This window comes from Monodon monoceros, unplaced genomic scaffold, assembly GCF_005190385.1.
Source record: "Monodon monoceros isolate NGI ecotype Baffin Bay Population unplaced genomic scaffold, NGI_Narwhal_1 Super_Scaffold_4, whole genome shotgun sequence".
NCBI classification, from domain to species: Eukaryota; Metazoa; Chordata; class Mammalia; order Artiodactyla; family Monodontidae; genus Monodon; species Monodon monoceros.
Window position 1 is genome coordinate 39,692,469 of NW_021703781.1, and position 17,722 is coordinate 39,710,190.

At 33.7% G+C, this 17,722-nt stretch overlaps 1 long non-coding RNA gene and 1 pseudogene across 4 annotated transcripts in view; both read right to left on the bottom strand.

Moving 5' to 3' along the window:
- The window catches only part of LOC114908706, a 415,061-nt gene that overhangs the window by 210,065 nt on the left and 187,274 nt on the right, over window positions 1-17,722 (bottom strand). For all 4 annotated transcript variants that reach the window (XR_003797023.1, XR_003797021.1, XR_003797020.1 and 1 more), the window contains exon 3: window positions 6,425-6,493. This is a non-coding gene — a long non-coding RNA (uncharacterized LOC114908706). The remainder of the gene's footprint in view (window positions 1-6,424; window positions 6,494-17,722) is intronic.
- Window positions 2,463-2,586, bottom strand: LOC114883508 (annotated as a pseudogene).

Genomic DNA, 17,722 nt, shown 5'->3' on the forward strand with positions numbered 1-17,722 from the left:
AACATTATAAGACTTTTAGTACTTTTTTAAGAAAAAGTTTTTTGATTATCTACTTAATCACAAAGACAAATATCAGGAAAGCTACAACCACACAAAGTACTAAATATGATGTATTTGCATTATATGAGTTGCATCTAAGGATGGTATCTCTTTAAAGAAATTTTCAGGTGATTTATAATGTGATAAATTTTTCATTTGCAAGGAAAGAAGACATATTAATATCAGAAAAAAACTCATAATATTAAAGTTTGTACTCCATGCATTTATCTAACTGAAGAAAAACTTTTCAGAGAGAATAGACTGTGGATTGGAAAGAAATACAATTTTAATGGAAATAAATATTATGAACTAAACTGATAACTGCTGGGTTAATAACTGAAATGAATGGCCAAGTTTCAGGGATTTATAGAAGTTAAAAAAAATGGGCTCTGGAGACAGGCTACCTTGATTTGGATATTGGTTCTGCCACCATAAGTTGTATGACTGTGGGTGAGTTATTTAATTTCTCTTTGTTTCATTGTGCCATCTGTAAAATGGGGGCAATAACAACATCAGTTTCATATGATACTCAGGCACTTAGAATAGTGTTTAGCATAAAATAAATTCTATACAAGGGGTTGTTGTCATTTTCTAAGAAGGGTATTTGTGGTGGGCAGCTAAGACAGATACTGGAAGATCACTGGGAAACTGGAGAGTGGAGGTAATAATAAGAGCTGAAATTTTTTAAATATATATTTGCCTCCATGATAGGCAGATGACAAAAACCATTGGCAAGTTCAGTTCATTTGTGAAAAGGACACATACACAGATAATATGCATACATCAGTACATATTTAAGATAGTACGAGAAAATGGAAGTATATATAAAATATATAAACTTATTTTAAAAAATAAGTTAGGGACTTCCCTGGTGGCGCATTGGTTAAGAGTCTGCTTGCCAATATAGGGGACATGAATTCGAGCCCTCCTCTGTGAAGATCCCACATGCTGCGGAATAACTAAGCCTGTGCGCCACAACTGCCGAGCCTGCGCTCTAGGGCCTGCAAGACACAACTACTGAAGCCTGTGTGCCACAACTACTGAAGCCCGTGCACTTAGAGCCCACGTTCTGCAACAAGAGAAGCCACTGCACAGCAGTGCACTGCAACAAAGAGTAGCCCCCGCTCGTGGCAATTAGAGAAAACCTGCGTGCAGCAACGAAGACCCAACAGAGCCAAACAAAAACAAAAAAAAAGTCAAATAAATTTTCCTGAATAAAGGACAATTAGAAGCTAAAGCATCTAAAAGAGCAAAAATATGTAAGTTTTACAATGTACAGATGTGCATAAAAGTTTAATTCTCTATTGACTTTGATATAGTGTTTATGTTTAAGGTACTAGGGACACTTGCTGCTACTTCATTATCTTCTCCACTATCCATTGTTGTTATCTTTCTAAAAATGGAAGCCTTCTTAGATAAGTTATTTTCAGAATCCCACTCAAAACTATTCAAAAATGACATTTTCTCTTCCTTCTTAAATAAAAGCTTTGATAAAAGAATGATAACAGCTTCATGGCAGCATAAGATGACCTTGGTTTTGACCCTCCTTCACAACTAAAATTTGGCATTCATCCATGAACTAAAGTGCCTCTGTGGGAGTTGTGGAATCCAGCAACATACACCAAGGGACCCCAGAGAGGTTCCGCCCCCATATGCATCAGGTAATAGGAAGACAGACTTCAGTACAAGCTGTGGAACCAGCATGGGCATGAGCACTGGCTCCAGCCCTGCTCAGCCACAGAATGGGAGCACCTGAAAAACACTGACTTATGTGGACACACACAGAGGAGAGAGCCTTTGTAGAAGTCCAGGCTTCCAGAGAAGAAGTTTCAGGACTCCTTTGGAGCAAAAAACCATCTCTTCTGCAGGGGAAAGGGAGAGCAGTGAGTGAGCATCTGGCTTCCCAAGCAGTGAAAGAAGCTGTTACAGAAACCCATTTCTCACTCACAGCAGCCAGAGTATTAATCAAGAACTCCAAGATTGGGGAGTGGAGGAGAAGTTAAGGAAAGAGGTAGATAGGAACATCCAAGGGCATTAACGGGACACAGTTTCAGCTGACTGTATCCTGGACTCCAGCAGAGAGCCCACCCATGAGCTGCAGGGAAAATCTCACCCCAAGATCCCCCAAGTGGCCTTTGAACACCCACAATGATCTGAATTCCAAACTCACACCTCCCCCAACTCTGCAGCTGGCTCCTAGTACATGTTCCTGTGGGCGGTGGCAAGAGTGAGCTTGGATAGAGAGGGAGCATGTGCAGAAAACAGGCCAGTGTCTGTGGGCAAGGGAGAAACCACAATCTTGAGCTGTAGTACCACCACCTTTGGGAAAACAAAAGAGAGGTTAGCAGCTGCCAGCCTGGTGCATTTTAAGATTGAGAGAAGACATACAAGAATTCTGCCACAAGAGGGAGCAAGAAGTGTGGAGTAGGTATATCCATACAAGGTCAGAGAAAGTCTCAGAATATTGCAACAAGACCAGTGAAAACTATCCCTCACTGATAAGAACAGATACTACACTTGAACTTAGCCAAAAGGCTGAGAAGTGATATACAATGGAATATTACTCAGCCATAAAAAGGAACGAAATTGAGTTATTTGTAGTGAGGTGGATGGACCTAGAGTCTGTCATACAGACTGAAGTAAGTCAGAAAGAGAAACAAATACCATATGCTAACACATACATGTGGGATCTAAAAAAAAGGGACTGATGAACCTAGTGGCAGGGCAGGAATTAAGATGCAGATGTAGAGATGGACTTGAGGACATGGGGTGGGAAGGGGAAGCTGGGGCAAAGTGAGAGAAGCATTGACATATATGCACTACCACATGTAAAATAGATAGCTAGTGGGAAGCAGCAGCATAGCACAGGGAGATCAGCTCAGTGCTTTGTGATGACCTACAGGGGTGGGTTAGGGAGGGTGGGAGGGAGGCTCAAGAGGGAGGGGATATGGGGATATATGTATGCATATGGCTGATTCACTTTGTTGTACAACAGAAACTAACATAGCATTGTGAAGCAATTATACTCCAATAAAGATGTATAAAAATAAAGTATCCCTCATGTGAAGGCAGCTAATAAAGATTGGAGAGGTGACTGCTACTTCAAATTCAAAAACAACAATGCAAACTCCAAAAAAAAAGTGAGGAATCAAGAAAACATGATATCAACAAAAGATCACAATAATCATCCTGTAACCAAACCTAAAGTACACAGAGACCTACAGTTTACCTGATAGAGAATTCAAAATAGCTATTTTGAGGAAACTCAATGAGCTACGAAAAAACACTGTAAGACAATTCAATGAAATCAGGAAAACAAAACACAAATAAAATGAGAAATTCAACAAAGAGCTAGGAATCATTAAAAAAACAACAACAGAAATTCTAAAATTGAAAATTCAGTGAAGGAAATGAAAAATGCAATAGAGAACATCAACATTAGAATAGATCAAGGAGAAGAAACAGTCAGTGAATTAGAGGATACAAACTTTGAAATAACCCAGTAAGAGGAAAACAAAGAAAAAAGAATGAAAAAGACCAAAGAAAGTCTACATGAGCTATGGAATACCATTGAAAGAGCCAAAATCAGGATCATTGGAGCTCCATAAGGAGGAGAGAAGGAGGCAGAAAGATTATTTAAAGAAATAATGACTGAGAATTTCCCAACCTTGGGGGGGAGACTGGACTTCTAGTTCATGAAGCTAACAAATTACCCCATTATTTCATTACAAAAAGATCTTCTGCAAGACACACTATAATGAAATTGTCAAAAATCAAAGACAAAGAATCCTAAAAGCAGCAAGAAGAAAAAAGACTGTAACCTACAAAAGAATCTTCATTAAGCTATCAGCAAGTTTCTCAGCAGACACTTACAGGCCAGTAGAGAGTGGGATTATATATTCAAAGTTCTGAAAGAAAAAAATCTCCAACCAAGAATACTCTGCATGGCAAAATTATCCTTCAGGTATGAAGGAAAAATAAAGACTTTCCCTGAAACACAAAAGCTGAGGGAGTTTGTCTCCACTGGGTCTGCCTTATAAAAAATGATGAAAGGATTTCTTCAAGTGAAATGAAAAGAAGCTAATTAGTTAAGTGAAAATATACAAAAATATAGAACACACTGGGAAAGTTAAATGTATAGTCAAATTCAGAAACCTCATTCTGTAATATGATGGCAAGTTACCATTGAACTATAGTATAAAGGTTAAAGGAAAATAGCATTAAAAATAACTATAATTTGATAATATATAGTCTAAAAAACGTACAATATAAAAAGAGATAAATTGTGACATTAATAAAGTAAATGGGAAGGAGTAAAAGGGTAGATTTTTTTGTATTTAATCAAAGTTAAGTTGCTATCACCATAAAATAGACTTTTTAAATCTGTAAGATGTCAGCCTCACATGGTGACCACAGAGCAAAAACCTATATTAGATTCGCAAAAGATAAAGAGAAGGAAATCAGAGCATACCCCCACAAAAAAATAATCAATTCACAAAGAAAGGCATAAAGAGAGGGCAAAACAGCAATGGAATTATAAAAGAATAAGAAAGCAATTAATACAATGGCATTAATAAGTCCTTACATAGCAATAATCACTCTAAACACAAATTTATTGAATTATCCAATCAAAAAGCACAAAGTTTTTACCCTTTGACCAATATCACCAATTCTCCTACCCCCCAGCCCCTGGTAACCACCATTTTACTCTCTGCATCTACAAAGCTTTTACTTTGTTAGAAGAGGAATAGAGTTTCCAAATCTAAAACATGACATAGTGATTATAGTTAACAATATTGTGTTATATATTTGAAAGTGGCTAATAGAGTAGACCTGAAAGGTTCTCACACAAAAAAGAAATGATAATTATGTGACATGATTCAGGTGTTAACTAATGCTATGGTGGTAATCATATTGCAATATATAAATGGATCAAATCAACACCCTCGACATCTTAAACTTACACAATATGTCAATTATATCTCAGTAAATTTAAAAAATAGGAAATAAAGAACAAAAATGGGAAAAAATTTGATACAAAATTGTTACCAAAAAAACAAAAATGTGTACAGAGGAATACGAAAAAGGGGGAGGGGAGAAAAGTAAATGAGTGGGGAATAGAAGTGACTTTATGCAAAATAATTGAACCTGCACATGATATGATAGAAACATTTTCCTCAGTTACTGAGAAGATTGCAAGTAAATCTAGAATAGTAGAGACTAAAAATAGCTTGGAAAGTTAACAGACTACTGGATAAAATAAATATTGATGTTATCAATCAAAGAACAACAGATAGAATGATTCCATAAGCACATGAAATTTTCTCAAAATTAAAGTTTGCAAGGTGATTAACATGAAATCAAAACTATCTGTCTAAACAAGAGCAGTGGCCTTTGTCATATCTGAAAATTAAAAAAAAGTTTGAATAACACTTGATTTGAGATTTTATATCAATTTTAGCATGGCCTATGTTAGAAATTTTGAAGTAGCATCACATAGAGTGTAGTGAGAACAGCATTGAACTATAAAAGTGGAAGAAGGCATTGGAAATGTGGATACTCATAACTGCAAATGTGATGCTGTGGTACTTTCTGGTGTTTATGGACATGTACGACTGGTACCCACATTCCTTGTAAAGTATTGACTTCTGCTTTTTCCACTCCCCACCCCCGGCTCACTTGCATCTCTATTTCATGGCTAATGTAATGGCTGAAGAAGTCGTAACTAGTTATTAACTGAACAATTACAACAATTAATAACAATTGTTAACTTGAATATCTCCAAGGTGAAGAGAGGTCAACTAACTAAAATCCATGGAAAACTGAAGTTTTAAAAATGTCACTTACATATACTATAACAGATCTATGAAGTACATACATATATGCATTCATAAACATATATATAGTCAATATATAGCTATGTCTATAACAAAATATTTGGTTTGACTCACTAGCAGGGCTTCCCTATGATGTTTCGGTAAACCAGTGAGCATATTTTAATTGTTAAAAAGTGCTGTCATAAACTAAATGGATCAGATGAAGATATGTGCTAAAAACCGTTCAGACGCTCTATGAGGAATATAGGGAAGGTATATTCCGAATCTGCCTAATAAATTTGTTCGTATAGTTGATATTATATATCAAGCATATTTTGATATATAATATCAAAAGCATAAGCATATTGATATTATAATCAATATATTTGCTATCATATATCAAGCATATTTTAATAAATAATTACTTGAAGTATATCTCCCTTATTCCTAAAAGGGTCTGAAGTTGGTGCAAAAAAATAGCAAAGAATTAAAAGAAACACATTAATAAAACGGGGGAAAGAAAAGAACACAAAATATAGATTATACTCTGAATTCCTGGAACTACTTACTAAGACCAATCTGTAATAGTTTCTCTTTTTCCTCCTCCTCATCCTTCTTCATCTTCATGAGTTTAAAATCTAAAGAAAAAAGATATCAGCACTTATTTATTGAGAAAGTATTTTGTGGATATATCAAACCTCAACCATGTGAAATCTTTACTGTTTAGCATTGAATGATGGCGTAGAACTCCATCATAGTGTATCTTACTTTTACTTGAAGAGGGGCACAAATTATATAATAGCTAATACTTATTCAATACTTACTAAATGCCAGATGCTGTTCTAAGAACCTTACCTGTTGAAACTAATAATTCTCTCAAACCAGCCATGTAATAAATACTATTATTATCTTCACTTTATAGAACCTCGTGTCCTGAGAGTTTTAGGTTATAACTTTATATGGAACATATCTGAACCTTACAGAGCCAGTGATCTTAACCACTATGTTACACTGACTGTGAGTATACCACAGATTGACATATTTCTCTCAAACATGATAACCATGTAAAAAACTAAAAATATAATACAATACTTCTTGTCACTAAGTCATGTAATAATTACTTATTGAGTAACTATTATTGTCCTAGGAAAATATTAAGTTATGTTATAAAATGTCCTCTGATACTTATTTTAAAAGATGATGCTCTATATTTTTACTCTTATTATATTTGGATTTCTTGAAAATATCTTTGAATGAAAATAATTTTATTTATATTTCAACCAATGCAAATAAAAATCTATATTAAATATTTATTTATTTATTGTTTTCATATATATTATCCCAGGATTATAGTCTACTCCAAATGAAATTCAGCCAAATCTAAATAATTTTAACAATAGACCTCAGGCAATTTTCTCAGTTGTTTACACAAACTATAACTGAATAATGAGATGGCAAGTTTTGTTGTAATTTTAAGTCTACCTTGTTATTCACTTAGCTTTTGTTCCCATCCTGATTCAGTATGCCATTGTGATTACAGCATGTGTGTTGGTAACAAATTCATAACTGTGTTATGACTCTATTTTCATATCTCTGAAACATCCATGAAAGTATGTGTGCCTGGGGTAGTTTGGAGGAATTAAGGAGATAGTGTAGGTAAAGCACTGTTGCCAGCATATACTGGCTTTTAGTAGGCCAGAATATAGTGGTTTTTAAAAACCCATTTTAATAATGAGTTTATAAACCATATTTGATATCTCAAATATCTCTCTTTTGACTACATTGGTAGCCTTGAAATTCTCCAGCACTGGCCTCTTTCATTATTTGTCATATTATACAGACACTGAGCACTTACTGAACTCAAGATGTGTGCAAAGTGTTTGATATACAAAAATCTTGGCCGGCCCTGTTACCTTACTGCATTAGATTTAATAATTAAAGCATTATTTGGGTTAGATCAAAATATCACAAACTTCCTTGGGTAAGGTGTTATAGAGAGGGAGAACAGGATGTACCTCTTTCTCAGTACATTTTATCCGTGGGGATAGTGATGAGCCAAGTGACACACCCCTGAATAACAAGGTAAATTTACTGAACACTCTCTTCCAGTTCTAGTGCTATAAATATGTAAATTATAGATTATTCCTAAGTAATTTTTTTTCCTGCAAAATGTTTCTCTACCTTGTCTGGCTTGGCCAGTTTTACAGGCTTCTCAGTTCCTTCTCATTAGGCTATTTTTGTTTGTTTGTTTCTCGAATCAACATAAAACAGAACTTAACAAAAGACAGGTGCAAACTATTTGAAAACTCGTGAGATATTATTTTGATAGATTCAGTAGAGGGAAATCCCAGTAACTATTGGCTTGGGGAAATTCTGGCATCTGTATTTGGCACATAACTGATCAGCAAAACTTATGCTGCACTTGAATTCAGATAAACACACACACATGCAAACATATACAGAAAAATGGTTTTGAAAAGAAGCTGTCTAGGTTGGAGAAAAGGTTTCTATAAATGAAGGAAATAGGCTTTCTTTAGGCATGATACATTTGACTGCTTTTTAAATTTTCCCATCAAGCGGGATGTAAATGTAAATTTGAACTGTAGAATTGAGAGAAATGACTGAATATTTCAGCATTCCTAAACATAAGTATATTCACAAATATCGTTGTGAAATTGGAAACTTGAGAAAAGTGTTCTTTGTATTACGTTCCTTGATAACTACACTCCTTTTCCATTTTTCCATTAAAATCTGATGGTGCACACACTCGATTGTGACACATTCAACTTGCTTTTCATCAAAGATTATTCATTTTCATAGCAACTACTGAGATTAGGAACTAGCACCATACTCTCTATATTACTTTCCTATTCGTGGAGGAAGGATGGACATAGAAGAAAGTAGATGACCAAGGGCAGGAAAAGCAATCAAAATATAAATTTTCATTTCATAAATAAATGAGTTAGTATCAAACATATGGATAGTATAGAAATCAGTTCAAAGTAAATGCTAAATATTAGTAATTATTAAAATAACCCAGGTATCATCCAGGACCCTCCCTGCTTCTTGAGATCTGAGTAAAAAATGCTTGAAATGCCCCAAATTCCATAGATTATGGATGTCCAAAACTGTTAAAAGAATTTCAAGTTTCTCAGGTAAATATATTATAAATTTGCATTTATATTTGAAGTCAAAGGCTAATTTATTTTTCTTCTATATTCTTCATCCTCTCATATTTCATAGCAGATAGGAAGTATTCAATTAAGTTGCACGAAAGGTAACATCTCAGGTTAAAAGCATGATGTCTTGGGCATAATAGCATTTAAATAAACATTTTTAAAATTCAATTCAATTAAATATTAAAAAGAGACATTGTTATTTGAAGTAATAAATTTAGTAAGTAAATTTAATTGTAAATGATCAAGGTGTTAATACTGCTAACAACTAAGAACGATTAACGTAAGAAAAGCAAACACGCAGATTTTAGTCTGGTTTATTTGTATCTCATGTAAATTAGGCAGAGAAATATCATGGAGTGTCTAGAAAATCTGACTACCAGGAGAGAAGATGTAAATTAAGTAATTAGAAAGCAGTAAAGCATCATTGTTTTTTTAGTGTAGAATGGGAGATAGCCAAGAAAGAAAGGGAAAACAGAAGTGTTGAAAAGAAAAAAAAATCACTTGGAAAACTCAGAAACTTCCACAGCATGCAAGGCAGAGAAAACTGCTTCTTAATCTTAATACTGAAGAGAAAATAGCCAATCTCTCTTACAATGGTCTATCTACTACTCTGAATTATATCCTGACATCAACAGGTAGCATATATTTTCATGCTGGACATTGTGAACAGGAAACAGGCAGGTGGCTTTGTGGTCAGGATGTCAGTGACAGCTTAGATCCTGCACTCCCTTCCCATCCTGCCTTATTTATTTTAGAAAAGAATCACTTTAGTTACGGGAGAGAGAAATAACACAATACCAAATTTATTTACTTCATATATAAGAAAGCTAAAAATGCATAGCTGTTTGACTCCAGAACATCTGATCTTTTACAGGAGGCACAGGAAAAAATGACTGCTGGGGCTGCCTGCCTCAATACAGTGATGTATTTTGAGAGTTTATTTTTGCATTTCTTAACTTTATTCCTGTCACTTTAGATGAGGATGTTTTGCACCTACCATCTGTATGTTGTAGGCAACATTCCCTTCAATAAACTCAATAAAATGTTACACTGGTATATTTATGACTCTGCCAGTAACCAAAATAAGCTATTTTCCCCCTTAAATGTGCTTCAGTTTTTCCAGTGGTGAAATATATGAACTCGCTTCTTAACAACCGAGAATGATGTTGTGAGTATAGAACATTCTGCTAAAGGTCAGAAGGAGGATATAAGTCAGAAATTTCTGTAGTTGAATTTCAGAAGTTTAGACAGAGACATATTTTAATTGGATCAAATAGGTTACAATACTAGTAAATCCATTTCAGATCCTTCAGGGACATGCTGATATAGGAACGTGTGCAATTTAAAAGTGAAAGAACATTGTGTATGGGCGAACTTTAAAATCATTCCAAAGTAAAGGTAAAAGGTTTATTTATGTTTGCTTATCTACAGTTCATATACTTTCTTGTTTTTGTTGTTGTCATTTTTGTTCTTGTTTTTCCTACTCCTCCTCATTGTCGTTGTCTCCTCCTCCCCTCCCCCTCCTCATCCCCCACCTCCTCCTTCTTCTTCTTTCTTCTTATTCTTCACAAAATTCAGTGTTTGCTAAACTGAAAGCACTAAACAAAAAAATAATCATTTTGCAGAATTTCTTAAAGTGACATGCATAGCATCTATTCCAATGATGTTTTTTATGTTTCCTTTTACTCTATTTTGAGGAAATCTTTTGATTTGGGTTTTATTGATGAGGTAGGCAAAAATAATAGCTCCCAAATATTCTAATCCATAAAATGAATATGTTATGGCAAAAAAGGCTTTGCAGATATGATTAAAGACCTTGTGCTGGGGAGATTATTCTCGATTATCCAGAGATAATCTAATATATAATCACAAAAGTCCTTATAAGGAAAAGAGAGTGACAGGAGTGTTAGAGAAGATGTGACAACAAAACAGAGGTTGGTTGGATTGATATGATTGCTGGAAGAGGGCCAGGAGCCAAGGAATGGGGGCAACTTCCGGAAGCTGAACAGGCAAGGAATGGTTTCTCCTCTACAGCCTCCAGAAAAAAAGTAGTCAAGCCAGCATGTTGATTTTAGCCCCATAATACTCATTTCACACTTGACCTTCAGAATGATAAAAAACAATAAATTTGTCCTGCTTTAAGCCACTGCATTTGTGGTAACTTTTTATAGCATCAATAGGAACCTAATACAATTGACAATTCATTTTGAGCCCTAACAGTAGACCACATTTAGTCTTAATAAAAAATCACATAGCTCACATGAGAGTGTTATAATAGATCAACAGCATATACAGAGGAATACTTTTCCTCTTATAGAGAAAATAAAATAGTATACATGTTCTGCCCAGGGAGGAAGCTCTTCACCTTTTGACACAATCTATAAATCACTATTCCCCATTATTAAAATTTTTTTTCTCATTTTTATAGCATGCAGCAGAAAATCAGAAAACCTGAGATAGCAGTACCTATAGCAGAGATGCTAGTTAGCAGAAAGCTTATCAACATAGCACAAGGACCTTGTCACATATACACTTGTGACAGAAATTTCAGAGATGCTACTGGGAGATTGGGACCCTGAAAGTAAAATAGTGGTTCAGGATATGTACTTAACACCTGAGTTTTGAGCAGCAGATAGAGACTGTAATTCATAATTAAGACCCTTTCTTAAAGAAGCTTCTTTCCACTGGTGACCGCAGTGGGCCAGGAAAAGGGTGAAACACAAAAGCAATCAGAAAACCTTATTCAAGTAAAAGAGAAGAGATATCCACATCAGGTGGAACAGAGAAAATATTATTTTCCACACGTGGTTTGAGATTTTACCAGTTTATTCATTGTGAAGGATTAGAATTCAAAACCAGTCTCCTTATTTATTCATCATCCTTGTAAATGTGTGGACTCTTGGATTCTAAAAGTAGCTAAAGCTACTTTTAGAGGGAAATTCATAACATTACGTTCTTTTATTAGAAAAGAAAAAAGAAAGTCTAAAATTTAACCCGAAGTAAGTAGGAGGAAGGAAATAACAATGACAAAAGGAATTAATGAATTAGAAAACAGAAAACATTATAGAAAATGAATGTAAGTAAAAGCTGGTTTGTTGAAAAATTATTAAAATTAATAATCTAGTCCAGTTGATCAATTAAAAACAATACCAGACTAAAATAATTAGAGAAATGAAAGAAGAAACATCCAACAAAACCAACAAACATTAAAAAGAAAAAAGGTAATAATATGAATATTCAATGTCAATGCATCCTACAAACGTGATAACATGAGTAAATTTCCTGAAAGACAATAACTAAAGAAGAATTAGATACGCTGAAATTAAATGAAATTCACATCACAGTTATAGCCCATATATATATATTCCAAGCCTAAATTAATTCTACATTAGTGAATTCCACCGAATTTAAAGAAATAAAAAATACCAATTTTATACAGACTCCTCCACAAGTGGAAAAGGAGGAACAATATATCAACACATTTTATAAAAACAATTTTAAGCTGACACCAAATTCAGGAAAGACAGTACGATAACTAAATAAAATTACAAAACTATAATGTTTACAAATAAAGACTCAAAAATCCTTACATAATAGTAACAACTTGAATCCAGCAATATCTAAAAATAATGTATAAAAATAGTAGTACGTCATTGCCAAGTAGGCTTATTTAAAGAAACCAAGAATTGTTCAATCTTTAAAAAGCAAATATTATAATTGTCCACATCAACAGAATAGATAAGAAAATATATAATCATGTCAATAGGTACAGGAAAAACATTTAAGAAAATTAAATATCCATCCAAGTTAAATTTAGCAGTGAACTAAAAATAGAAGATAACTTCCTCAACTTAATAAAGTGCCTTTACAAAACCCCATCAATTAGCTAACATTTAACATAGAAAGATGAAATTCTTTCATCCTATGATTGGAAACAAAATAAAAATTTCCACCCACACCACTTCTAATCAAAATTGTACTGCCCTATCAAGTGAAGTAAAGTAACAACAACAAAAAAAAGACATTAATTATTGGAAGGGAAAAATTACTGTCTTTATAGGCAGACAAACAAAACTTGTAAGTAGTAAATCATAAGAAATCTTTAAAAAGAGCAACCAGAACTATATGCACATTTAGCAAGTTTATAGAACACAAGGTCAACATAAAAAAATTCTATTTCTACATAACAATGAATAATTATTAAAATATAATTAAATTAATCTATTAATAGTACATTTACTGAAAGATATAGGAACGCTGTACCCTAATACCTACAAAATATTGCAAAGAAAAAATTAAGAAGACAAGCATCTAATTGTTTTTTAAAGGGGAAATTATTTGTACAGTAATTTCACACAAAACATGCTCAACATCAACCATTTGGTATGAGGTAAAAGCAAATTAAAAACAAAATGAGATACCAATATGCATGCACAAGAATAGTTAGAAATAAAAAGACTGCAAATACTAAGAGTAGGCAAGGATATGGAGGAAGTTGAACACTAAGATATGGCTAATGGGAAAGAAAAATGATAGAGCAACGTTAGCTGTATTCGGTTGTATTTAGTAAGATTAACGTTTCATTCCAACATGACTAAGTTATTCTATTCTGAAGGAAAATGAAAGTTTGTGCCCACAAAGACTTGCACACAAATGTTCGTAGCAGCAACATGTGTAACAGGCAATATGAGGAAAGTTGATATCAAGAGGTAAATGTATAATATCAAGAATTGAATGGATAAAAGGCAGAATATTCCACATACTGGTATATTATGTAGCAATAAAATGAAAGAAACTAGTGATACATGAAACAATGTGATTAAATCTCAAGATTGTATGCTAAATTAAAAAAAAAAACTAGACAGAAAACCCAAACAATTTAATATTCATTTAACATTTAATCAAATGCAAAATTATAGCAACAGAAAGAAAATCAGTTGTTGTCAAGGGACATGGGTCAGGGCAGGAACTGACTGCAAAGGGATACTTGGGACCATTTTTGGAGTATGCATATATATTCTAAAACTTAATTGTGTTGATGGTTGCACATTTGCAAATATTTATCAAATATCATCAGATTATATACTCACTTAAAATAGGTGAAATTTATTGTGAATATATCATACTTCAAGAAAGCTATATTACCTTTTAGAAATGTAAAACACGTAGGTATAGATGTATAAAAACTATTTGCAAACACTATGCAAAAAAATAAATATTTGAGAGAATTTTTTAAAAACAGTATCTAAATCAATTTAGAGATATAAAATGTTCATGGACTAGAAGACTCAGTATTGTTAACATAGCAATTCCCCTTAAATTGCTTTATAGGCTCAAAGAAATTCAGGAAGCTAATGGTCTAATATATGTTGAGAATCAAAACATTTTGAAATAAAAGTATAAAGTTGGTCAACTTACGTTATCCCATTTTAGGACTTACTGTAAAAACTACAGTGATCAGAGAATATAGAAATGGCTTAAGAATACACATTAAATCAATAAAGTCATCAGAAAAATATCTCTGTGTGTTCACCTGAATTTTCAAAAGAGGTATCAAGATAATTAAATAGGCAAGAATAGCCTTACCAAAAAAAGATGAACATCTCTATAAAAAATGAACATCTCTATAAAAAATGAAACCTAACACCATATAGAAAATCTAACACTGTATACAAAACAAAACAAAAAACTCAAAACTCAAAAAAGTCATAGACCTCAATATAAGAACTAAAATGATAATACTTTTAAAAGAAAAATTGAGACTATATTTGGGGCTTTGGGCTAAAAATTTTAATAGGCCAAAATAGTATGAACTAAAAATGAAAAAAAAATGGAGTTTATCAAAATTAAAAAATTGTGCTCTTTGTAAGACATTTTTAACAGAATGTAAACACAGCCACAGACTGGGAGAAATATTCTCAGAATGGATAGCTGATAAAGTCCTATTATCCAGAATATATAACACTTCTATCTTAACAAAAAGACAAACAGCCCAATTTAAAAAACTGGGCAAAAGATTTGAATTGGCACTTACCAAAAAAGAAAAAAAAAAAAGTACCAATGTCAATTAAGAACATGAATAATATTCAACATAATTAAACGTCAGAGAAATAAAAATTAAACCACAATGAAATACCTGCATCCTCACTGAAACTGCAACAATTTAGAGGGTTTTTAAATTGTTTTTACTTTTAATTTTTTCATATAGTAATATTGCTTTTTTTTCTTTGCATGCTCAGTTCCATGTATTTTGATATGTATAGAGTTGTGTAACCACCACCATATTGAGGATGCAGAACAGCTCCATAATTGTGAAATTTCCCTCATGCTTTTGTCACAATTCTACTCACAATCCCTACAACCACTGATCTTCTGTCACTGATATTTCTGTCACTTTTCATCTTTCAGGAATGTCAAATAAATGTATGTTACATCACACAGTACGTAATGTTTTGATACTAGCTTCTCTCACTCAGTATAATGTTCTAGAGATTTTTCCGCTCACTTTCTTGCATTGTGTCAATAGTTCTTTTTACTGCTGAATAGTATTCAAGAATTGCCGTAAAAAGACTGGCAATACCATGTACTGAAATCACACGGACCAACTGGATATTTTACAACTTAATGGTGGGAATGAAAAATGATACAGCTTTTCTGGCAATCATTTTGGCAGGTTTTCTTTTCTTCTTCAAATAAAGTTATATATATATTTACCATATGACTCAGAATTTTCATTTCTAAGCATTATTCAAAAGAAATGAAAAACTTAAGTCAGCACAAAGACCTGCCGTGACTATTCATATCTTCATTTGTAATGGCCAAAATTTGGCAAAAACCCCAGTGCCCATCACCTGTTGAATACATAGACAATTGTGGTGTATTCATACAATGGGACACTTTTCAGAAATAAAAAGGATAAGTGAACCAATATGGATGCATTTATGTTAAGTGAAAGAAGATAGAAATAGCATACTGTATTTTGCATTCCTGAAAAGCAAAATTACAGGTATAAAAACAGATTAACCATTGTCAGGACCTGAGGATAGGAGCAGGGGAGAGGATTACAAAGAGACACATGGAAATTTTTTGCTGTGTTAAAAATATTATAAATCTTGATTTATGACTATACAAATTTCTTAAAATTCACCAAATTATACCCCTAAAAGGGATGAATTTTATTATACATAAATTGCCACAATTTAAGAAAATGACTTCCAAATAGCTTTTATATTCCAGGATGTATAATTCCTATCTAGAAGAATTTCAATAAGACCTCATTCAAAACACTATCATGAAAACAGAGACTTTCCCTTTTATGAAGTATCTTTTAAATGGGCTATAAGCAAATGTTTTTATTATATCTTTACTATTTTCTATTGCCAAATAGGCCACTATGGTTTATGTGTATATTAGCTTGATCTCTGTTTCTCGTATTTTTTTACACTGAGAGGTTGTAGTTGTCCCTTATTAAGTTGCCTTTTCTCTTTTTTCCCCACATAAACTGGACACAGTCTTCTCTTCAAAGATCATCATTCCAGGGCTTCTCTCGTGGCACTGTGGCTAGGGATCCACCTGCCAGTGCGGGGGACACAGGTTTGAGTCCTGGTCCAGAAAGATCCCACATGCCGTGGAGCAACTAAGCCCGTGTGCCACAACTACTGAGCCTGCACTCTAGAGCCCACGAGCCACAACTACTGAAGCCCGCGCCTACAGTCCATGCTCCGCAACAAGAGAAGCCACCACAATGAGAAACCTGCGCACCGCAGTGAAGAGTAACCCCCGCTCTCCGCAACTAGAGAAAGCCTGTGTGCAGCCACGAAGACCTAACGCAGCCAAAAATTAAAAAAAAAAATTTAATTAAAAAAAAATCACCATTCCCCGAATGTATTTTAAATGCATAACTATTCTGGAATTCCTATTCACAAGAATGCTGTTTTATTTTCTTGTTATCACATGAATGTTATCATGTAAGTGAAGAAATTATATTTTCCAGGCTTTGTGGAATATTTGCAATTTTAAAAAATTTAAAAAATTTACAAATATGTGGGTGCTTGTGATTGCTTGAGATATTCATACCACTGAGCCTGGGTAAACCAAGACCTTAGCTATTTATGATCCAATACATATATAAAGAAATTAAACAGTTCTCAGATTTTTGTTGTTGTTTGTTTTTGTAATTATATAAATTGGGAACCATAAATATTTCCATGAGTAATGCCCGTCCGGCGGCCTCACCCTCAGCTGCTGCTCCAACCCAGACCCCAGCACCAAGGTGGGCGCAGAACCTAATTCTCAACATATCTGTTGAATGCCTACTGCTCCAGGTACTGTTCCAACTGGGGATATAACAGAAGCAAAACAGGAAACTCCTTCTATCATGTGGTTTACATTTTGGTGAAGGCAGACAGAGAATAAACAAACAAATACATGATATAATTCTAAAATCCCATATCCAAATTTCTCAAATAAAAAATCTCTGAAAACTGAAAATCTTCTCATAACTTATTGTCTGGCAAAACTGAACTGTATCTGTCTGAGCTGATACAAACCTCTTTATAATCTTTGTCAACCTTAGTGTGTCTATTCATATATATCACTAAGAAGTGTTAATATGTTTGATTTAGTGGTTGCTATCCTAAACCTTATTGAATGTCCCAGGTGTAAAGTATATATCCTGTAGGAATTTCA